Source organism: Pituophis catenifer, unplaced genomic scaffold, assembly GCF_029215685.1.
Source record: "Pituophis catenifer annectens isolate HBS135680 unplaced genomic scaffold, rPitCat1.0.hap2 SCAF_4, whole genome shotgun sequence".
NCBI classification, from domain to species: Eukaryota; Metazoa; Chordata; class Lepidosauria; order Squamata; family Colubridae; genus Pituophis; species Pituophis catenifer.
In genome coordinates, this window is record NW_027256884.1 from 33,395,674 (window position 1) to 33,420,514 (window position 24,841).

Consider the following 24,841-nt stretch of genomic DNA (forward strand, 5'->3'; position numbering starts at 1 on the left):
GCAAGGCTAATTCAAAGGATAGAAGATACCTATTCTTGTCACATAGTAAGGGAGTCTTTGTATCTCCTCTTTTATTGTTTTGTACTCAACACCAGCAAAACAGAGCAGATTCTGAGACAAAGGGCAAAATTATCCAAAATATTATCTTGCATAATCTTGATTCAAATGAATGGGAGAAAGCTAATAGCAGCTGTGTGCCATTGTGCTACTTCAAATTCATTTTTTTTCCTGCAGTAACAACAGCAAATGACTTTACAAATGACAAGCTAATACTGAAAAAACAACTACCGAACTAGAATATTTTGTTCTAATCAAAACCTGTATCTAATTACTCAGAAGTGGATACTGAGAGCATCCTATGTTAGAATGCTTTGATTTGAAAAAAAGATCAAAATATGAAGAGTAATTCAATAATGCCATTCAACTATCAGTCTTTAATTTTGATCTAACATTCATTGGATCCAGTGAACTCAGAGATACTGCATTGGTGGGGGATATATTTTAAGGTAGAATATTTCTGAAGACAAATTCAAACATGATTTTGAAGAGTTTACAAGCCAACAATTTGCTGTGAACATAGTCAACATAGCAGCATTCTTGGAGGGGTAAAAACAGGCCAGATGACAGCAGTAGCAGCAAAATCCAAGCCATCCTCTTTCCCTATGCATGTACAGGTGAAAATCGAAAAATTAGAATATCGTACAAAAGTTCATTTATTTCAGTAATGCAACTTAAAAGGTGAAACTAATATATGAGATAGACTCATTACATGCAAAGCGAGATAGTTCAAGCCTTGAATTTGTCATAATTTTGATGATTATGGCTTACAGCTCATGAAAAGCCCAAATTTACAATCTCAGAAAATTAGACTATTACATGAAATCACTAAAACAAGGATTGAACATAGAACAATATTGGACCTCTGAAAAGTATAAGCATGCATATGTACTCAGTACTTGGTTTGGGCCCCTTTTGCATCAATTACTGCCTCAATGCAGCGTGGCATGGATGCTATCAGCCTGTGGCACTGCTGAGGTGTTAAGGATGGTTCAATAGCGGCCTTCAGCTCTTCTGCATTGTTCGGTCTCATGTCTTTCATCTTTCTCTTGGTTCAGGTCAGGCGAGTTTGCTGGCCAATCAAGCACAGTAATCCCATGGTCATTGAACCAGGTTTTGGTACTTTTGGCAGTGTGGGCAGGTACCAAGTCCTGCTGGAAAATGAAATCAGCATCCCCATAAAGCTCATCTGTGGAAGGAAGCATGAAGTGCTCCAAAATCTCCTGGTAGATGGCTGCATTGACCCTGGACTTAATGAAGCACAGTGGACCAACACCAGCAGATGACATGGCTCCCCAAATCAACACAGACTATGGAAACTTCACACTGGACTTCAAGCATCTGACAGTGTATGCCTCCATTTTTCCTCCAGACTCTGGGTCCTTGGTTTCCAAATGAGATGCAAAAGTTGCTCTCATCAGAAAAGAGAACTTTGGACCACTGAGCAACAGACCAGTTCTTTTTTCTTTAGCCCAGGTAAGATGCTTCTCATGTTGTTTGTTGTTCAGGAACAGCTTGACAAGAGGAATATGACATTTGGAGCCCATGTCCAGGATCCGTCTGTGTGTGGTAGCTCTTGATGCACTGACTCCAGCCTCAGTCCACTCCTTGTGAAAGTCCCCAACACTTTTGAATGGCCTTTTCCTGACAATCCTCTTCAGGCTGCAGTCATCCCTGCTGCTTGTGCACCTTTTTCTTCCACTCTTTTCCCTTCCACATAACTTTCTATTAATGTGCTTTGATACAGCACTTTGGGAACATCCAACTTCTTTTGCAATTACCTTTTGAGGCTTTCCCTCCTTATGGAGGGTGTCAATAATGGTTTTCCGCACAACTGTCAGGTTAGCAGTTTTTCCCATGATTGTGATTCCTACTGAACCAGACTGAGAGACCATTTAAAGGCTCAGGAACCCTTTGCAGGTAATTATGCAGCTAATTATGGCTTAATTAGCTGATTAGAGTGGGACACTTTGAGCATAGAATATTGAACCTTTTCACAATATTCTAAATTTCTGAGATTGTGAATTTGGGGTTTTCATGAGCTGTAAGCCATAATCATCAAAAGTATGACAAATCAAGGCTTGAACTATCTCAGTTTGCATGTAATGAGTCTATCTCATATATTAGTTTTACCTTTTAAGATGCATTACTGAAATAAATAAACTTTTGCACGATATTCTAATTTTTCGAGTTTCACCTGTACAAAGGAGATGGGGCTGTGACCATGTCACCTGCTTTGAACCCCTCTCCCTGATCACTCAGCACCAGGTGAACAAAGCTAAATTCAGTAAAATATGAGGGATATTTTACATAAATATTTCTGAACTTAACTTGTTAAACTTAAAAATGTACAACAAGCTTTCCTGTTTGTGTCCTTGAATATTAAATAGAAGTTCCCATGTGATGATCAGGGAGCATTGGAACACAAGCGCTACGACTAAAATAAGAGCAAAATCAGGACCGATATGAAATGATATATCTAAATCAATCATAATAGGTGAAATTTAATCACACCGTTCAAGAGATTGATGCTTAAGAGGGGTACATTTTAGTCTGTTGCTTTTAAACTAGAATAAAATTAGAGCTTTGCTCTATCATTAGAGCAATGATATTAAAGTCAAGACCAAGACAGAGAAAGATAAGAGAACACATTGCTTAATGAAAGATGAAATGTTTGTATTAAAATAAAATAAAACAACATTAAAAAAAGAGAGAAAGATAAGAGAAACATGCCAGATGGTAAGTGGACAAAAATGTTCCCCAATAATCATCTAGCATTGAAAAGGTCATTCAATACACAGAAACTTGCTATAGCTTATTTCTCACTTCATGAAAAATGAACCAGCTAGCTGCAACCTTTAACTGCTTCATCAAAAGACCTCAAAATGTATTCTGGAAAACAAGAAGGAATCTGTAAAACTATTTTTAAATTTAATTTTTATATGAATCTCCTTATATAGCAATAGCACTTAGACCTATATACCACTTCATAGAGCTTTGTAGCCCTCTCTAAGTGGTTTACAGAGTCAGTATATTGCCCCCAACAATCTGTTCTCATTTTACTGTCCTTGGAAGATTGAAAGGCTGAATCAATCTTGAGCTGCTCAGGATCGAACTCCTGGAGTGAGCAACAAGTTAGCCTGCAGTACTGCATTCTAACCACTGCGTCACCACGGCTCTTTATTTTCTTTATTATCTCTTTATTTTCTGCTCCATATTAAAGACATGTTACTGTTTTTCTAATATAATAATAGTAGTTTTAGAAATTAAAGTGAAGAACTAGAACTGCAAAGTGCAGTGGATGTAAAAACAGGTCAAGATAGGGACTGTGATGCATATAAAAAAAGGAGGAGTCATGTTAAATTTTTTGACTCAAACTTCTGTTGCACAATGAGACAGTTTATTTCTGTAATTTTACAATTGTACATATTTTTCTTATCTGGCCAAATCTACTCATTTATTTACTTATTTATTATGCTATATAAACTGTCCCAATAATCAGGATTTTGAGACAGATTGTTAAAAATAACAATTAAATAGCAAAATATAGACTGTATTGTGCTTCCTATTACATCAATATCGCTCATCAAATAGCAGGCTCTTGGGCTTTTAAGTTTTTCTTGTTTATTTAATCACTCAAAGATTGTCCAAATACCAAACCTGATTGATAGCAAACCTTTTAATATTTTATTGTCTTTCTAACTTGGAAACAAGATAATTAAGTCTGCCAATGTTACTAATCATATACATGTATATGCATATATGAAGAACTATAACAAAGAAAAGATAAAAAGTAAAAAGTTCTAGGCACTTCATTTATTTAAAATATAAACATACACAAGAGCATATACCATATCTGTTTACTTGGAATACGACAGGGTTTACTCTATTTTAGTTCTCTTCTATTGACAATTTTAAAGAGTATCTTTTTTATTTTTTAATTAAAGTCATTCATAGTTTTCTTCTGTTGGTCATAGTTTGAAATCTCACATTCCATTCAGTTCCCTGATGTAATCAATAGAGCTTTCCATTAATCTAAGTTGCATTTCCATTCTGTAAAATTGTCTTGTAAAACCAGTCTTGTAGGGTTTTTAAAAAATGTTTATCCTTTAATTTTTATTGGATATACGGTCTTTCTCTCTATTTGACAATCAAGATGTTTATAATGTAAATAACATAACAGCATTTGTAAAATTAACATCAATATAAAAACAAACTTTAAAATAATGTTTTACAAGCTTAATGGAAGAAGTGTATTTGCACCTACATCAATTGGGTGTAAATGCCTCTCCATACAGAGGGCAGTTTTAGTAAAAGGTGCAAGAAACATCTCCGCTTCAGACACATCACTTTGACAGTAGCTCATTTGTGAAGGAGAAAACTAGCACCAACATATGCAGTATAAATATAATAGATGTGTTCACAATGAGTAATCTTGCCTAACATTCAGCCAAGAATTGAAACATTGCTTGTAAAATCCCATGCTTGTTTCATATCAGGGTTTGTATTCTGAGAGAAAAAAATAGACCCATTTCATTTTATGTGTAAAAGAATATTGTAATTAAATAGCATTGATAACTATGTAGAACTAAGTCACAGGGCAAATTAGAGTGGTTATTTCTGTGGTATTTATTCTCGAAATTATGAATTAGGAGCTGACAGGTAGAGACTAGCTTTCCAGAACTGGTTTCCTTTTTTCAGAGGTTATTTATCTCATTATTATCTTTCAGTCTAACTTGTATGGTTAAATGAGAAGGGGCTGAGTCTCACATAGAGCCCATCCTTCTTCTCAGTATGGACATAGCTGCCATAATGGCCATCATCAAGAGCAGACTTCAGAGGTGTGCAAAACATTCAGTTCCATCCACCTGCCATTATTTTCTATATTTATGTATGAATCTTTGAGGCATTTTGAATTTGTAAATTATGTTGATAGCTGGTGTCTCCTACCAATGATTTGTCTTTCAACTATTTTTAACTAAATCTTTTCATTTTTGATGAGGCACAGAATCTGGTGAGCACCAAGGGAGTATTTTTTTTTATCTCTGAAGCCAACATGATGGAAATCCCAGTTACAGTGGATTCTTATTCTGTCCTTCTATGCTTTTCCAGGTTTGCTAATTGCTTTCTGTAAACAAATTGTAATGTATATTTATTTGTGGTAAGGTTTCAGTCTCCCCACACACACACATACTTTACATGTATAATGAGATTAACCCTGAACAAAGTTTCATTTAGTCCAACTGGAACAAGAGCTAGGGTAAAACATCTTTTCTAGATGTTTTTTGTTACACAGCAATTTTTGCTGTATCTGTTATTAGTGTTTATTTTTAATGGTTGGTTTTAATAAATACTGCATACATTTTTTAGTTTTCAGATATGCTACATTTAAGCATTTGAGCATTCCTGTCTTGATATAATGGAAAAACTCAGTTGTATGATTCTATGGTCAAGGCTTAATTTGTTATTCAAAGAATGAATATTACTTTTTAAATATAAATGATTTGTTGTATTTTTTCAGTTGTTGTTCACATTTTGTTTCTCTTTATGTCATACTGAAGCAATTTAAAGCGCTCCTAGGGAACTCCATCCTTGCTGTTTGTCACTTTTTAATTAGGCTGTGTCAGAGTTGACTGTTCTGATTCCAATTGCAGTTTTAAAATTGGCATAGCTATTTTCTGACAAGTTCTATGATGAGATCAGCTGTAACTAACAATTCACCCTTCTGTGGTTCCACCTTCACTTAGCAAATATGGCACCAATATTTTTGCTGGCTTCTGATTTTTCCCTTGCTGTGTGCATTTATGCCTGATATTTTAAGATACAGCAGAATAATAACCATATGAGCTTGGTAGATTAGAACCTCAGCTGTCCCACTTTCCCTTAGTAAGCTTAGCCACTATACTGGTATTTATGAACCTTGGTAACTTTAGAATGGGTAGAGTTCAACTCCCTGAATTCTGGGAGCTGAAGTCCACCCATCTGGGTTGCAAGGTTGAGAAACATTGGCCTCTGAGAACACTCTTTATAAGTAGTCCTTGACTTATGACTATAACTGGGACCAGATATTTGGTCATAAGTTATTGTGGTTTTAAGTTGAGGCATCCACATAACTGGATTTCTATTACCCTTTTTGCAGCAATTGTTAGCAACTGAATCACACAGTCATTATGTGAATCCTTTCTACTGAATGGGCATTTTTTGTTGGAAACTGACAAAAAAATTGTTGCAAATCACTATCACATCAACACAGGACAATGCAACTGGTCATAAACGCAAGCCAGTTGCCAAGGACCCAAAATATGGTGATGTAACCCAGGGAGGGGCACAATGTTTTACCACAGCCAGAAATACTTTAACGGCCATCATAATTTCAAATATCATTAAACAACTGGTCGTAAGTCAAGGGATACCTGTAATGAGCTACAGCTCTATATTTTTGACATAGTTAGTCTATTTCCTCAGGACAAGCAACTCCTTTTATTTAAATTGTCCTTTTCTTCTGAAATCACAGCAAGAAACTAATAAAGGATACTTCCATATCAAGTTTTCAGCGTATAAATCCTTTCATAATTCCTCCCAGATTTCCCATTGCTTCATCTGCTATGACTTAAGAAAAAATAACATTTTTGAAGGATAGAAATGTTTGGCACTGTCTTTGGCTTGGTGGCACTTGAAGCAGATGGCATGGACTAATCCCAAATCCCCATCATTCCTTTGCTCAACAGCTAACATGGCCAATCGCAAGGCATTATGGGAACTATAGTTCAAAATAACAGGAGGGTACTAAATCACTTATTTATGAGTTATAGAATGATTGGCATTTTAAGATGACTTGATCAGATATTGGGTACTGTTTAGATTTAATGAAGCCTCACATCTCTTGTTGGTTCCATAATCCCTGCAGACTGAGAAAAAAAATTATATATGCATAGTATATTAAACTGATTTAATTTGCTCTATAGATAAATTCCAAATCTTCCCTACACAGGTTCTACATTTTATCACAAACTTTCATTACCTTTTCAAAATGAATTGTATGCATAATTGTGGCAGTAAGGCTTTATTTCTTGCTGCTAAAGTAACTGAGTATATATTTTACTGATTATTGCAGGGCTGCTGACACAGTGACATGCTCACTGTGCTTTTGGTCTACGTTTAAATGTTGAATTGCCTTGTGTTTGAACTTTCAAGCTGTGAGGTAAAAATGTTTCTTATTGCTTTGCCATTTCCCAAAGAGATGGAGTCCTGCCTGATATTAAGTACACAACAGATAATGCAGAGGAATCTATCTATCTATCAATCAATCAATCAATCAATGTATTTATGTTTTGACCACTGGTCACAATGAATAAGATAGGACATGCACACAAGTGACCAAATATTAATTAAATACATTAAAATAGACAAAAACCAGTAAAAATATTTAAATAGTGCTATAACAACAAATAAAATATTACAAAACATTAGGAGCTTTTCATAAAATATTCTCTCTGTTTAGCAGCAGCTCGTGCAAAGCTTACTAATTTCCATAGCATTGTCTCCTTGTCTAAAGTCGTTAGATATTCCATTTTACATGAATCAGGCCAAAATGATTTTCTTATCAGAGGGGCTCCAGAATTTTTCTACGTGCTAAAGCAGAAATAGGGCAGTATAATAAATGAATGGTAAAATTATCTATAATTTCCTTAGAGCAAGGGCAGAAGGACTTATTATATGGGATATTGAGAAATTGTCCCCCTCTAGTTGATGATGCCATTTGCTGGAACCATGGTAAGAGCCTCTCAAAGGGCTGCTACTGTAACATATCTCAAATAGCATCCACATTTGATTTTGGCTTTATTAAGTGTGTTCCAAGAGGCAATTTTATCCTTGTGATAGATAACTGCAGAGTATTATAAATAAGGCTTTGGTGAAATTAGTCTGACCACATAAAGCATAGTGATGGCCCTCATCTCCAACAGATGATGGCATTATTATTATTATTATTATTATTATTATTATTATTATTATTATTATTATTCAATTTATATACCGCCCTTCTCCTATTGGACTCAGAGCGGTGCACAGCCAAGGATAAAAAATATACCAATACAAAATTTAAAATTAATTAAAAGAATTATACAGCTTTGGCCCACAATTTAAAACAATCCAATTAAAACCCAATTTACACTTAAAAAGCTAAAAAGCTAAAAAGAGCTAAAAAAGGGCAGAGGGTTCACACCAGCCCTGCTTGATGGAAAAGTTTTTAGGGCACAGCGAAAGGCCTGGAAATCTGGTATCCTTCGTATATCCGGGGGCAAATTGTTCCAGAGGGCAGGTGCTGCCACAGAGAAGGCCCTCCCCTGGGGGTCGCCAGCTGACATTGCCTGGCTGATGGCACCCTGAGGAGTCCCTCTCTGTGGGAGCGTACTGGTCGGTGGGAGGCTATCGGCGGCAGAAGACGGTCTCGCAAATACCCAGGTCCGATGCCATGGAGCGCTTTAAAGGTGGTGACCAACACCTTGAAGCACATCCGGAAGACCACTGGAAGCCAATGCAGCTCATGCAGGAGAGGCATCACATGGGAGCGCCCTCTTGCTCCCATAATCCCCCACGCAGCTGCATTCTGCACCAGTTGGAGTCTCCGGGAGGCTATACAAGACCTGACACCCCAAAACAACAAAATATCTTCTGAGCTCCTGCTATACCTTGTTCATGCCTGAATTTAATTCCTTTCTTAATAACTTTTTGTCTAGGTAACATCTATCTCCTGTAAAAATGTGCTATTCCATCAGATCTAAACATGCACAGTATATTCACATCTGTGAACTGGGGGTGTACGGGATGGCACTGGTAGTGCATAATCTGTATAACCTGATTAGGATATTGGAACCATATTTTAGAATAATACTATCCATAGAAAGCACAATCTTTTCACAGTGCAGATGAAAATCCTCAAACATGAATCCATATAATCATATCATCTTAAGATGCAAGGCCCAGGAGTTCCAAAAGTAATTGCTGGCTCAATCAGCAAAGTAATTTCAGTAAATCTAAAACTTTATGTAAAAAATTAACATCTTAATTTGTCATCTTTTCCTCCATTCTGATCCACTATTTACATTCTTGATTTTGAGAGGTGTAGTCTTCAGTACATTGAGGTTCAAATTAGGCATTATAGCTAAAGTTAATAGGAAGATTTGCTATTAATAAGATGAAGCAAGAGAGAAAGAGATATTTGTGCCTTCAAGTCAGTGTTGACTCCTAGACTAGTCCCTACAGTTTTCTTGGCAAGTGGTCTGCCACTGCCTGCTTTCTTGGGCAGACAAAGAGTCAGTGCCCAGCTGACTTACCCAGTCAAGGTATACACTTACCTTCGCTACCGGCAAATGTGAGCATGCACACTATCTCACTTTGCTTGCACGGGCCACCTCCACGCATACGTGATGACGTCCGGGTGGGTGGGCGGAGCCTCTTGCAGCCTCTGCTACCAGTTCACCTGAACTGGATAGAACCGGCTGAATACCACCACTAAGGTCAGGGGATGAAACCTAGAACGCATACCATGGCACTCATCAAGTAAAACAGATTGCCCCCTCCCCCGAGATTGTAATGGTCTCAACCCTATTTGTAAGGCCCTTAAGACATGGCCCTTCCTTTGGCAATTGAGCCAAAGTATTGTGTAAACCTACAGGTTAGTATCTCCAGTTGTCGATTTTCTCTCTTGCTTTGATGCATATTAATTTTTTTATTGTTTTTAATTTGTTCTTAACTCCAAGCATATGCACTGTGAGTTAGGAAGTTATACAAATTTTAAAAAAGAAAATGAATGAATGAATGAATATCTTTTTACAATATCATGTTTTGGGGAGCTGAAGAATATATGTTACTCTTATAATACTATATTATTATTTCAAAATGTAACTATTAAATATTTATGGTGATATGAAGTATCACTGGGAATAGAAAAATGATTAATGATTCTTTTTATGTCAAGATGTGCCGATCCATAAACCATTCCCTTATTTCGATATTGAATTGTGAATATTTTTAAAACATGAGAATATAGTAAAAATGGGTACTTTTCCGTCCTTAAACTAATGGACACATTTTAAAACTAAGATAAGAGGGGAGAGTTAAAACTGGTGCATAAGGAGATTTCAATCTGCACAAGAGGTGGAGAGCTGATGGCCTTCAGTGGAAATGTCCACTCTATACAACTTTAAAAATATTTTGGAACTCAGAGCACAGAACAAATAAGAATATAGTTGTGAATATGTTATTAAAATATTAAGTATATTTACTGAAATTTGTTTTAAAAATTATTGAATTGAGATAATTCATTTTAAGACCTTAGACCATAGATTTCTTATTCAATCTCACAAACAATCTCACAATTGTCACATAAGATTTCAAGAACTACAAAAGATATTTCCATTGTTATCTCTTGTACAGATCTTCTTTTTCTTAAAAAAACCAGAAAAGGAAGAAAATATTAATAGTTCCAGATACGGCATCATTTGTAGTCATGCAAATAAACAATCTGCAGAGGAAAAAATATTCAACAAGAAGAAGAAAATGGGATAGTTCAACTCTGTAAAGCAAGCTGCTGAGATTTCATGGTCATGATAGACAGCTCCATACTACTTAAAGGTGGATTGAAAAAGAAAACCACTTCTGATTTCTTAGGGGCCTAGAATTAATCAGGACATAAGATTTGGAACATCATTGGATAAAATGGAGCTTTACTTCACTTGAACATGCAAAAAAATGTGTTACTTTTAAGATATATCTGAATCACTAAGAAGATTGTTAGCTCTCTTTGAGTATTATTAAAGGAATGGAGGTGGGGAATCCCTCCAAGCAAATATCACCCACACCAACCTCCTCCCGCCACCCCACCTCCCCATCCCTGACATTATCTACAGCACAAAGTCTTGGAGACAAGAAGACTCCAGGTGAGTCTTCTAGCTATCAATGAACAGGATTCAACAAATCATGTCTGCAACTACCACAAGATGTCTCCCCAAAGAGAATAAATAATAATGAAAAGCAACTGTTTGATTTGAGGGTTGATTTTGGTACAACTATGCAATCTTCAAGCAAACCAGTGAAAGAGTAGTTGGAATTTTTCATAATAGGATATTTTTCCATAGAAAAATATCATTTACATTTGTTAATATATGATTTATTTAATTTACAGGTATGCATAATCACATTAATTCATAACTGCAGACTGCAATGAATACTTTCTATGAGATTTAGATCTTACAGTAGATGCCAAAATATTTTTGCCCAAGATAAATTCCAAGATAATTAATCTTAAGCACTTAATTATTTGGGTTTTTTTCCATAAATCAAGTCAGTATCATTCTTTGTAGAAGCTGATTTATTCTTGTAACTCAGTGATCTTATTTTTATAAAAATAGCCATGAACAAGCACAGACTCTTAAAATGTGCTTATTGATTATTTACCATTCTTTCCCCTAAACAACATGAAGTAATGGACTTTTCACATAATGATGCCTGGATAAAAGTATTCCTGTCTCCCGAAATTTGCTTCACATGATTAAACCAATAGAACAGAGATTACAGTTTGCCAGCAGAATAAAGAAGACAAATTGATTCATAGTTGTTGCTGGGTTTATAATTAAATTGCAGTTTTGCTACTTATCTTATTTATCTGCTGTGGGTGAAAGCTATTTAGACACATCTGAGGAAAATTAATTGAAATACCTCTACAATTGCTTAAATACGGAAAACTTCTAAACTATAAACATAAAAACTAGTAGCAGCTCATTAGAGACTGCTTTGGTTAGACAGAATCTGTTTCTTAAGCCTAAAATGTGGGTTCCTTCTTTTTCCCCTTTCTATTCTTTTTTGTATTGTGTAACCATTTAATGATGCTTGCAAAAAGTAGTTATACATTGCCAAGGAGTTATATATTCAACTTCTCAGGAATAATAAGCTATTACCTAAAGATAAGATTTGCATCCCTAAAACAGGACATACGATTTTATACTAAGGAGACTTAGATTTTGCAGCAAAGAGAGAATTATGCAACCTGGATACAGTGCTACCTGCTTTGACTAACTCTAAAGAGAAGTGAAAAAAATGATGTGGAACCACAGTAGAACAGTTGTGCTACTCAGACTTGTAATTAGTCAGGTGACATTTGTGTCTGGTATACTCATAAAGACCATATGTATGAAAAGCCCTGTTTTTGGATGAATGAAATGTTAACATTGTCACATTTAAATCAAGATTTATTATATTTTCTGTGTCTCCATATTTTCTATGCGTCATTTGATTAAGCAGCTATATTCTACCCTATGAGAACATGCTGATAAATATTGGTTGTTATAAACCATTAATTGCAGATGGAAATGGAAAGACAGAGATGCCAATTATTGCCTGTATGCATTGTTGCCTTTATTAATAACAGCTATTAGGTTAAACCTTCCATTTTAATAATTGAAAAAAAATAACCTGTACCAGTATAAACACCCACTGCAGATCACGTGGAAATTTTAGCATCATCAAGGACTGCCCAGAACAAATTGCCTGTACAAAACGGAGTAGGTATTTTATATTTTTTACAGTATTATTTGCAGTTATATGTAATAAAAGTTTGCAGCTTGCCCTTGATGATTGAGCAAAAAATCCAAGTCTTGTGTTCTTTGAGGTTTATTTGTGGAATGACTGCAGAATGGGAAGGAAATACATTTTGGCTTTTGTCACTAAGCTGAGCATTAAGAATAATGGAAGGCTGCATTCTCTTTAATCCAGGAAGGATCTTTGGACAGCTTGAGGCCATCAACCAAGGGGCAAGAAGTTTTATTTAACCAGGCAGGAAGAACATTACCTGTTTTCTTCTTCTTTTTCCTTCCCTTCCCCTCCTTTCTTTTTTCTAATGTTTCTCTAGCTTGTAAGCTTTCAAACAGTGTTCATTTTCCAATAGTAGAGAATACACAGTATTGGGGCCTTGGTGTTCCAAGGGCTGAGATGTTTTCTACCTTTCTTTACAAGGCTAAGTATCATCCTATGTTAAAAATGATGTTTATAGAAATTATAGAAATAAGCAGAAAACTTCATCCTTCATGCAGTGAGTAACCTAGTTATGGGAACATCTGCATGAAAACAGCCCAGTTCAAAGGACAATAAGAATCTAACACAAACCCTTTTTAAAAAACAGAATTTGAAGAGACAGCTAAAGATGCAAGAAAGGGGAAAAGTAAAAGAAAAAAAAGGAAAAATACAAAGAAGTAGCTTCTGATTTTCTTTATACAGCAGACCTGCTCAATTCTTGAGAAGTCTGGAGCATTGTTATGGGAAGCAAGAGAATGCATCTCTTGAAACACTATTGAAAGAAACTTCCCCTTTACAGTATGGAAACTTGATACCCCTGTATCCAACCCAACTGGAATTCAAGGTCTATTAATAAATCAGAGTACTGAATAAAATTTTATATGCAGATGGGGTACAAATGGAATCAGTTTGGGGAACCAGTTCATGAACACAAATGTTTACATCCAAATTTGGAAAACCACATCAAAACAACGAAAGAAAATATTCATTGCACGCTAGTGCTGAAGCAGTATACAAAAAGAAATAAAGATTATTCAGGAAACACACATACATACAAATGTATATTATAGGATGCATCTACATTAACAAAAGAATCACAGTTCAAATTAAACATTAAAATGGAATTTTCATTTGCACAGGTAGAATAAAGTGTGTCCTGAATTTCCTGCAATGCGTTCAATCTGAAATTTATATTTGGAGGAGAGATGACTGAGAAAGAGGACTTTCCTCTCCAACTGTATAAAACAAAAAGGGCCATTTCTCATATTCATGTGCAATTTTGTTTAACTGTATGCTAATTTTAAAAGGTTGCTCCTGGTGAACTAAAAATAAACGAACCTGTAAAGCTGCAAAGAAAAAAAAAGTCTTTAGCAAATATGCAGTGACAAGTCATAGGCAGTTGGAAGAAAAATGCTGCTGTGGCAGTGATTCAGCCCCTTGAGTTAATAAAAATGGAAAATATCCCAGAGTGATATGACCTATGGACCCTAGTTTTGCAATAAGTTGAAAAAATTCATGCTATCCATTTCTGTCTCATGGGCACAGGCGTTTCCCATTCTCTTTCTCTTTCAGTGTATCATTGCAAGTTGCATTGTTCAAAATGAGCTGCAGCTCAGTTATGTCCCTGATCACTTTGGGAAAGGCAAGGCTGAGCAAGGTCATCCATGGGGAATGCTCGAAGTGTGAGATGAGCAGCATATAAATTTAATAATTAAATAAATAAAGGAGTGGTGGAGTTAAAATACTCAGGATGAATATGTGATCAAAACTCAGGGTGATAGTCATAAATATGTGATCAAAGCTTTGTCTGTTTTTTAATGTACCGGTATTTCATAATATACACTCCTGCTGTTGCCTAAGGCTGAGAAAGAACCCATTCTAAAGCCAAGGCAGATGTTGAGAGTCAGCATAGCCAACATTGAATGAGATGGATTTTACTTCTGACTTGATGCAACCTTTTGTTAAAGAATATCTGATATCCAGATGTTGCATCCAAATGTTGTATGCTTTCCACAAATTCTGGCCCAGGATTGGGGCTGATGAGAGTTTATTGGAAAATATCTGGTTGCCTGCTTCTGCTATGTGAATTGATTGTTGTTATCCTTCTTATTTACCCTCGATCTCTATCACCCCTGTAGTTTCAGTGTTCTTCCCATCACGCCTCGGTCTTTGACTTCAAAACTCTCAATTCATTCTCATCTATTCAGTCTCTTCCTGCTCATTTTCTCTTCTCCATCAGTTTATCTGCTTTTCCTTTTCTTAAATACATATTTTCCTTCCTTCTTTTCCTGCCTTTTCTTTGTTAAAGTCAACAGCTGCAGGCCAGACACATGTTGACCAGGCGCATATTTAATGCTAAGCCACAGTTTGCTTAGCCATAGTTAATTAAATACACCATAATTGGAGGAGTTCCTGCAAAGCAGGAGCCGAAGTCAAACAAATGACATCATGACTGATGGTCAGTGTAGTAGCATATCTAATAAGAATAAATACATATTATTAATTTTTCTCCCAATATTTTTTTAAAAAATTAATGTGTTGAATCTTGATTTTCAACATAATTGTTCTTTAGCAATATTTTATTCATGAAACTGCTTTTATTGATTTATTGTTTCATTTAAGGCTTCATTAAAGTTGTCTGTTTTTAACTTTTGTTTTATTGTTATTCTTTTAGAATTTTTACTGATGTAATTTTCCTTGGAAAAACCTGATTTATTATAAAATAATAAAAAAAAAATACATAGAATGTGTCAGCTTCAGAAAAAGTTGACATAACCATGCCCTCATTTCACAGCACCATAAAGAGACTGAATGGTTCAGCGTTTGCCACAAGGAACTGTAGGAAATGCAATGCTGCATTGAGAATTAGCACTTTCATGTTTGAGATGTCCTTGTGTCCAAGGTAAAGAATGTAAAAAAGGGGAAGGGCTTTGATCGCAATCTTTGTTTGTTAACAACTCATATAGATGCCCGAATACCTTTTTAATCATATTGCATTGTAATTACCTGTCCTCTGAGCATGCTGTATCTTTATTCGGGTACTTTGAAATTTCTAATTCATTTGAGGTACATTTTGGAAAAATGTATAGCATGCCAACACCAACTGTCTGTAAAATGTGCAATCCATAAGCTCTATTGTTCTCTGTCCTACCCCTATAGGGGCAGTGGTGGGTTTCAATTTTTTTTACTACCGGTTCTGTGGGTGTGGCTTGGCAGGCGTGGCATGGCTTGGTGGGCATGGCAGGGGAAGGATACTGTAAAATCTCCATTCCCTACCCCATCTAGGGGAAGGTTACTGCAAAATCCCCACTTCCTCCTGATCAGCTGGGACTTGAGAGGCAGAGAATAGATGGGGGGGGGCGTCAGAATTTTTACTACCAGTTCTCTGAACTACTCAAAATTCCCGCTACCGGTTCTCCAGAACTGGTCAGAACCTGCTGAAACCCACCTCTGTATAGGGGTAAATGACACAATTTTGACTGTACAAAGATCTAGATTTGGCAAACATAGTATAGAATACAGAAGTGAAACCTGAAGCTTACTATTTACCAGGAATGTATAATATTTTCTCTCACCAAAGATCACTGTCTCCTCACTCCTGCATGCCCCTGAATATTCGCTGCCATTTATTCTGGACAAGACTTTTCCAAGGTTCAATGACATACATCTTAAACATTTTCCCCAAGAGGACATATAATAACTTGTGGATGAACATACATGGGTGCCTTTTTGCATTTTTTAACGGTCGGGAAAAGAGTAAATCTCTGTTACTCAAGCTATGGTCCCAATCAGGGGTGAAATGCTCCTGGTTCGGACCAGATCGCCCGATCCGGTAACAATGGCGCCGAGTGGTTTGGAGAATCGGTAGCAAAAATCCCTACGCTTCCCCCCCATGCCCAGCTGAGCAGCGCGATCATCAGAGGCTTTTTTTTTTTTTAACTTTTAAAAGCATTTTTTCTACAACCTCTTCGGCCGAAAAAATGTTTTTAAAAGTAGAAAAAAAAAAAAAAAACCTCTGATGATCATGAGGATCAGCTGGGATCCTCAGAGGCTTTTAAAAGCATTTTTTCTACAACCTCTTGGGCCGAGGTGGTGGTAGAAAAAATGCTTTTAAAAGTTTTTTTAAAAAATGTTGGCCACGCCCACCAGTCACATTACCCCACACACACACCAAGCCATGCCCACCGAACCAGTAGTAACAAATTTTACATTTCACCACTGGTCCCAATCCAACCAGTTGCTTTTGGTACAAGGGATCAAAATGCAGAGCGTCATGTCCTTGTTTCCTCTGGATCTCAGAATGGGTCCAGAAGTATATATGGTAAAAGCAGAACCCTCAAATGCACTCAGAAACTTTTATTACTGGAGAAGCAAACCTAATCAAAAGTTTTCTTCAAAAATTATAGGGATTATTATTATCTATTAAAATTTTAAAACAAAAATGAACTCCATTTGGAATTTATTGGAGAGATACCATTGGGAAGATCAAGAAGGAAGAGACTTGGCCTATTCGTTCTCAGCATATTATTTCACAAGAATGGTGACGGTTGCAGGAAATTTGAAATTTAATGAATGTCTGAATTTATGCATTCTGCATTTGGATTTTTTTTAAGAAAATTTAGTTAATTTTTAAAGTATGGGAATACATTGAGAATTTTACTACTGATTGAATTCCCTCCCCCCCCCCCCCCGGTTCATTCTGAAACGCCATTTTTTTCAAGTGGCTAACAGGATCAACCAATTGGAGATTAGACCTAAAGAACTCCGAACTTCCAAAATTTCTTAAGGAAATCAGCACTGGATGGAATTCTGCCCAGAAACCTACTCTATGCTCCAAACTTTTTTCTGAAATACAAGGTAAGGTGAAAAGAAAAGTTTTCTTTATTACATTAATTAATCTGAAGTATTTGGAGCCATGGTGGCACAGTGGTTAGAATGCAGTACTGCAGGCTACTTCTGCTGTCTGCTGGCTGCCTGCAATTTGGCAGTTCAAATCTCACCAGGCTCAAGGTTGACTCAGCCTTCCATCCTTATGAGGTCAGTAAAATGAAGACCGAAATTGTTGGGGGCAATATGCTAACTCTGTAAACCGCTTAGAGAGGGCTGTGAAGCACTGTGAAGTGGTATATAAGTCTAAGTGCTATTGCTATTGCTATTTTATTTCATTCAATCTGCCCCAATGACTGAAATCTACAAAGATATTTAGATTGTCTTTAGCCCTTCTGGGATAACACTTTATAGAAAAGCGGAGGAAAAGAAAGGGCAGGGAGAAAGGGCAGTGAATGAATGGATGAAACACAGAGTAAAATAGTCACAAAAATACACTTTCAGGTTTCCAAATCTGGTTGCACAAATCTGCACTACCATTTTTTTCACTGTGTTTGAATGTTTGATTCTCAGAGACTCTCTGGACAAATCCCTGCGATTTTCTTTGCAAAGTTTTTCAGAGGTGGCTTGTCATTGCCTCCTTCCTAGGGCTGAGAAAAAGTGGCTGGCCCAAAGTCACCCAGCTGGCTTTGTAGTCTAAGATGGGACTAGAATAATGGTTTCCTAGTTTCTAGCCTGCTGCCTACACCAACCTACACCAACCGTTAAATAACAGCAAACTGAAACAGATACATTTAGAACATACTGCCATTAAGAGCCTGTAGTACAGTGGACTAAAGCACTGTTATTAACAGATTAACATCTGCTGCTTGCAATTACTGCAAGTTCAAATCCCACTCAGCCTTCCATCCTTTCAAAGGTAGGTGAAATGAGGACCCAGATTGTGGGGGCAATAAGCTGACTTTGTATAAATATACAAAAGTATGAAGGCTATTGCTTAACGCATTGTAAGCCGCCCTGAGTCTCCGGAGAAGGGCGGCATATAAATAAAAGCAAAATAAAAAATAAAAAATGATTCTTTGGATTTATGAGCTCTTGTTCTGGTTCTGCTTATACTTTCTTCAAGTGATGTACGTTGATTACCCCAATTCATTATCATTTCTCCCTCCCACAGCCAACTTTTTACATAGTATTTTTCTTCTACAAATGTCAAGCAGATTTGAAACAGGTACCCTTTAGTTGTATCTCATACAAGGCATATAATTAGGAGGGAGAAATAAATGGAGTAAAAACTGCACTTACAGTCAAATGCCTAGCATTTGTTCATTAAATTAGTCTGTCCCCAGCCAGTTTCCTACCCAAAACCATGACAGTGATATCCATGTCAGCTTTAGTTAGATGGTCATTTGTGCTCTTAGTATTAAGAACAGATAAGTACACCCTGTTATAAATTGCTGATACATTCCTGGACCCTTAGCAACACTTACATTTCTTCTGATTCTCTAAGGTGGTGCCAATTAACTAAATTAATCAGTGATAATTTTTTGTGGATTCATAACAGCAATTTAAAGGTGCTCAGTAGCAGATTTAATTATTTCTTAGCATTTAGCATCCTTGAAATATAAAGAGATTTACGGAGGTCCATGCATCAGAAATAAGAAATTAAAACCAATGTGCTATTTACCAATCTGACTTCATAAGAATGCCACTGGATCCCACAAGGTCAAGAAGAATCTCTAAGAATAGAAGCGAACACATAGCTAGAGGGCAGTTCTTCAAAAGGCTACCATTTTCTTGATGGAGAAAAAGAAAAGCAGGATGGCATTTTGGAAGCACACTGGGCTTTACTTGAACCTGCGCTTTCTTTATGAATCAGAGTTGGAATATTGTTACTATTGGTAGATGCCACATATGCAGGATCACTGAAGAAACTGTGGTAGGAAAGAATTAATACAATTCATTTCTCACCAGCTCACCGTTCCTCCCCAGCCTTTATTGTCCTGTCCTTGGACTAATCATTCAGAGTTAGGAAACAGTTCATCTCTTTCTTATTTATCCCTTTCTATTCTATCTCTTGTATTTACATGACCTGTGACCAGGGGTGGATTGCTGGGAGTTCGCAGGGGTTTGGGAGAACGTCTAGCTAAGATTTTGTGCAGTTCGGAGAACCCCCAATTCCCACTCCTGGCTAGCTATGTCCCACCCACCCCCGCTCCTCCCAGGAGTCCCCACGCAGCCCATTTTGGATGCAGGGCTTGTGGGGAGGATGAAAAATGGTCCTACTGGAAGTTCGGGAAGGCCGGAAACGGGCCTCCAGAGGGCATCTGGAGCCTGGGGAGGCCATTTTAGCCCTCCTGGAGGCTCGAGGAAAGCCCCTGGAGCCCGGGGAGGGCAAAAATCCCCCCCAATGTGGTGCAGAGGCCAACTAGGCCATGCCCACCATGGCCATGCCCACCCAGCAACTGGGCAGAGAACCCCTTGCTAAAATTTTTGAAGCCCACCCCTGTCTGTGGCTACCTACAGGTAGAGGTTGGGTCTTACATCTGACCGGAAAAGAGAAAGTAAACATCCTGGGGAAGAGACGACAGAACAGAGAGCCCCAGGAGTTCCTTTTCAAATTTCAACCGGAATCAAGCTCAAGAAGGTACATTGCATACCAGCTGCAGAAACTGCCTTTCCAGAAAAAGAATCATAAGCCTCATTTTTTTTTAATCGTAATGTGTATGCTGTAAGATCCAATATGTTTGGAGCTAATCTTAATACACTTGTGTTGTTATTATTCAGGATCCATTAAGTTGCACAGCTGTATTCTACACCCCATCAGCTGGCATGAAATAGTTGTTTGTAGCAGCAGGTGTGTTACTTTCAAGGGCTGAAATGCATGTACCGTCTTCTGTATCTACATTAAGATTAGATCAAATATGCACATTTCGTCCAAACTTCAGAATGTGCCTCTCAATTCATTCAATAGTATCTAGTTCAAATACTAATGTTTCATAAAGAATGGGAATTACGTTAAAAGCTTGGAAAGTTGAAATGCAAAGAGATAGGAGGGTTGGGGTGGGTAACATTAATTTTAAAAAATGCATAACAGAAAAACTTGGATTATAATACCCTCTTGCAAGTCTAGTATGGCATATTTAATTTACAGTAGTGTTGTTTTGAAACTGTGTTATTCAGTCCCATTGGAAGTGGCTCCATTTCATTTCTATAAACTATTTCCAACTCTAGTATTGAGTATGATACTGAGAATACTGTCCGTTTTTCACAGGCTACAGAGAAGAGGAAGAAGAGGAAGAGGAAGAGGAAAAAGAACAACAATACCTTCCAGCATTTTGCCTATTGAAGTGTAAGTAATATACCAGAATTTTATTGAAACATCAACTCTAATATACTATTTATCATCCAAATGCTTCTTAAAATTATTTTTTTAATTTCAAAACAGCAGAAGGGCTATTTGGATAATTCATTCAATAAGTGAAGGCAGGTATCTTCCAGGGAGCAGCATTAAGCTGCACAGTGACTTTCCGTGTTGAGATTTCAGCTCCAATGTCCTAACCAGACCAGTCATCAGGGAAGAATTAAAAGGGAGGTATTCAAAAACACTGGAGAATAGTAGGTTGATCAGAATGAATCTAGAATATTAAGAAAAATAAGATAAAATGCAAACTTAAACATAGACCACATCTTGGCTTAGGATATCTGTGGGCTAATGGTAATCGAAAAAAAAATATTTCCATTCTGTTACTTATATTTCAGTCAATGACTGGAAATGTTTCTCAAAAGGCAATCTGAGTTTATACACAATCACAATATGGTTGTGAGCTAGTATGATTGTTTTGAAATAAAATTATTGCAAATATTAACTTGGTCTTGGAAAACCCCTTTGCTTTTTTAAATAAACATCCAAGTTCTTTTGAATTACATTCCAGCGATTAGAAATTTGAGGGCTTCAGAAATGAAGAGCACGTTTTTATGATTGAGGAAGAACTCTATATGACAAAGCTATTTTCCATTAATAGGACAGAGATATAAATAGCATAGCTGTTTCTCTGTATCTGAGCAAATCTTTCCTTCCCAGAAAGAACTTCCTTGAAGATTATTTCAAAATTTGGACAGTGTAGTCTAATACGTTTAATTTCCTCCAGTTGTGGTTTAATAATATGAATGTTTTAATTGTATAATGTGACATAACTATATGTAAATATGTCAAAAAGTATTTAAATGTAGTTAGGTCACATTATACAATTAAATTAAGTTTTGTAAATTGTAAATGAGGTGTGTTCTTGATGAATATTCTTCTCCTTTGTTTGTCTTTTTGTGTCTCTGTATATATGTTTATATGTGTGTATATGAATGGGTATATGTGTGTGTATATTGTGTGTGTATTTTGTGTGTGTGTATGTATTGCTGATTACTATCAAGATTTGTAACATTTCTTTTCAGATTTTTTAAATATATATAGCAATATATCATAATGATATGATATGATATGACATGACATGATATGTAAAAGAATCCGAAAGGAAATGTTAGAGATCTTGATGGTGACCAGCAAGTATTGGCCTAGCATTATATATGTAAGGTTCAATATTTGATATTTCAGGATTGCATAGCTTATGTTCTCTCTTATCAGACTTTTCTAATATTCTCTTCATAAGAAAAGAATTTTCTCAGGAATTGAGAAATTGGAGTAATCTCTCTCTCTCCCTCCCTCCCTCCCTCCCTCCCTCTCTCTCTCTCTCTCTCTCTCTCTCTCTCTCTCTCTGTGTGTGTGTGTGTGTGTGTGTGTGTCTGTGTGTTTGAGTCGATATTATTTCTTGGCAATTGCCTGAACTAGTCCCTGCAGTTTTCTTGGCAAAATTTTGGAAGTGGTTTCCCTTTGCCTCTTCTTATGGCTGAGAGAGATGGAATAGCCCAAGGTCACCTAGCTTGCTTTGTGCCTAAAGTGATACTAGAATTCACAGTCTCCTGGCTTCTAATTGAGTGCCTTAACCACTACATCAAACTGGGTCTCTCAACTGGAGCAATGGGCCATCCCAGAATCAGTAAAAGCAAGCTATTTCTGTCCTTTTCTTCCTTATAATACACTCTCTGCTCCTTTTCCAAGGACTTCTCATGCATATTGGAAATAAGTGAGATAAATACTGGGTGTCAGAACTCATTTGCCAGTCACAACCCTGATTTACTTTGTGCCCTTTCCAGCATGGTGGTCCTTGAAGCACAAGGAAGTCACATTTGATGAATATTACTTTGAAGACAGCCATATAGAGACAGCCAAAAGTTCAGCAGACACAGGGAAACATTATTAACTTCATTGTGGTAAACCATTCTTTGGGGCATTTGCTTTCAAAAATATTTAGACCATTTTATGGCTTATGCCAAGGATTTTCAAGTTATGATGTGAAAAACTGCCGCAGCACCTCAATCTATTAAAATGAAGCTGGTTACTACAGATGGACAGTGACAAGCAGAAGACAAGATAGGCATAAAATTAGCCATATTTGAGATGTTTGTTTATTCGTGTCATCACAATTAAAATAAGGAATACTATATGACATAAAATATAAGATATAAAAGACAAGAAAAACAGAATATTATATAGTGTGGGAGAAATGGTATGAATGGTTAGAGGAGAGGGATAAAAGGCAAGGAAAGAGTAAATGAGGAAGATATAGGGGTGGAAATGCAGTAACAAAAGAGGAAACAGAACAGATGATGTATATATGTAAATAAATCAATATTAGAATTATATGTATAAAGGATAAATTGAAATAAGGGAGAAAAATGCACATATAAGAAATGTTTACCGATGCAAAATTGTTGAAAAGAAGAAAATTGTAAAAGATTGTTTTTTGTTTTTTTTTAAAAAACAAAACTTTAATAATTTCTTTTAAAAAAATGTCAAGAAAAAAAATGAGTTGAAAATTCAAGGTTCACAAACCCAGAGGGTGGATCCATAAAGAAACTAGCTGCATTTAAAACATGGATTCCCATAGCTGGACTGTGAGAATTACACTTGAGACTAGCTATGAGACAAAGGGCAATTAAGCTTCTTTCTCTTCCCAGTAGATCCAGCTGGATTGGCATTTGATTCTTAGTATTTTTCTCTGAGAAAGTCAGAGTCTCTGGTACAGAATGGTAATCAGAGGAGTGGTGCAACAATATATGGAAATGACCTTGAGGAATGAGGGGAGGAGATGATGCCTAGGAAGCAATCAGACAACAGATGGAGGAACACCCAGTTGAGCCCCAGTGGCTTCTTCAGAGAAAGAAATTTAGGAAAGATCCACGCTAATTGGATGGTGAAATGTGGTGGTGGGAGATTTGTACCAACAAACTTGCAAGATATGTTAATGATGCTTAACAATAAACTAGAATTAGTTCATCTAGTCATATTTCCTCTCTGGTTTACCTGAAAGAGCTGACAGAAGATTGGAAATCTGAGAACACACATTTGAACACCACTCTCAATGAAGACTTGTTGTCTCTTGTAGCAGACGTTCTAATGACAAATAAAGAGCTAGATCAGATGTGGCTAGCTGGGAAGATGAAAAACATTTTGGAAGAAAACAGTGGTGAATCCCTTCTGCAATTATAGCTAAACAACCTAGCCAGTGATGGCTAACCTTTTAGCTGTTGGGTGCCAAAAGTGAGGGGGTTGCGAGCACGCGTGCCACACCCATAATTCAATGCACCCCACCCCTCCCCATGCATGCACGTGCGTCCCCACGTGCTTCCCCCGCTTTTGGCACACAATGGCATGGTGGGCCTGGTAGGCCCCTTTTTCGATCACCCCAGGCTTCAGAGCTTTTCTTGGAGCCTGGGGAGGGTAAAAATGGCTTTCCGCACCCTTTTGGAGGCCCTCTGGAGGCCAGAAATGGCCCATTTGCCGATTTCTGGTGGGTCTGGAAGCCCAAAAAATGGGTGGCGCGTGCTGGAGCTGAGCTAAGGCAACACTCGCATGCCCATCGATATGGCTTTGCGTGCCACCTGTGGCACGCGTGCCATAGGTTCGCCATCACGGACCTAGGCAAATATGTCCATAAAGTCCCCCAGAAATTAAAGTTGATGCAAAGAAATCTTGACCTTTTTATGTGAATATATTTTGGTATGGTAATGAAGGCTATGAGTAAAATCTTACATGTGCAAAATGTAATATCTATCAGATGGATTTGAAGAAACGTTTTATGAGTGCAAGTTGAATTGTAAAATGCGTTTTTTGCTGTAAGAAACATCCTTTCAGACTGAGAAGTGACATTCTTCTCAGAACCTTATTGAACTTAAACAGCTCTGATAATGAAAGATCATCTTCATTACAGGCTGTATCCTTGAATAGTGTCTGCAAGACAGATGAGACTCACAAATGACATTTATATAAGAAAAT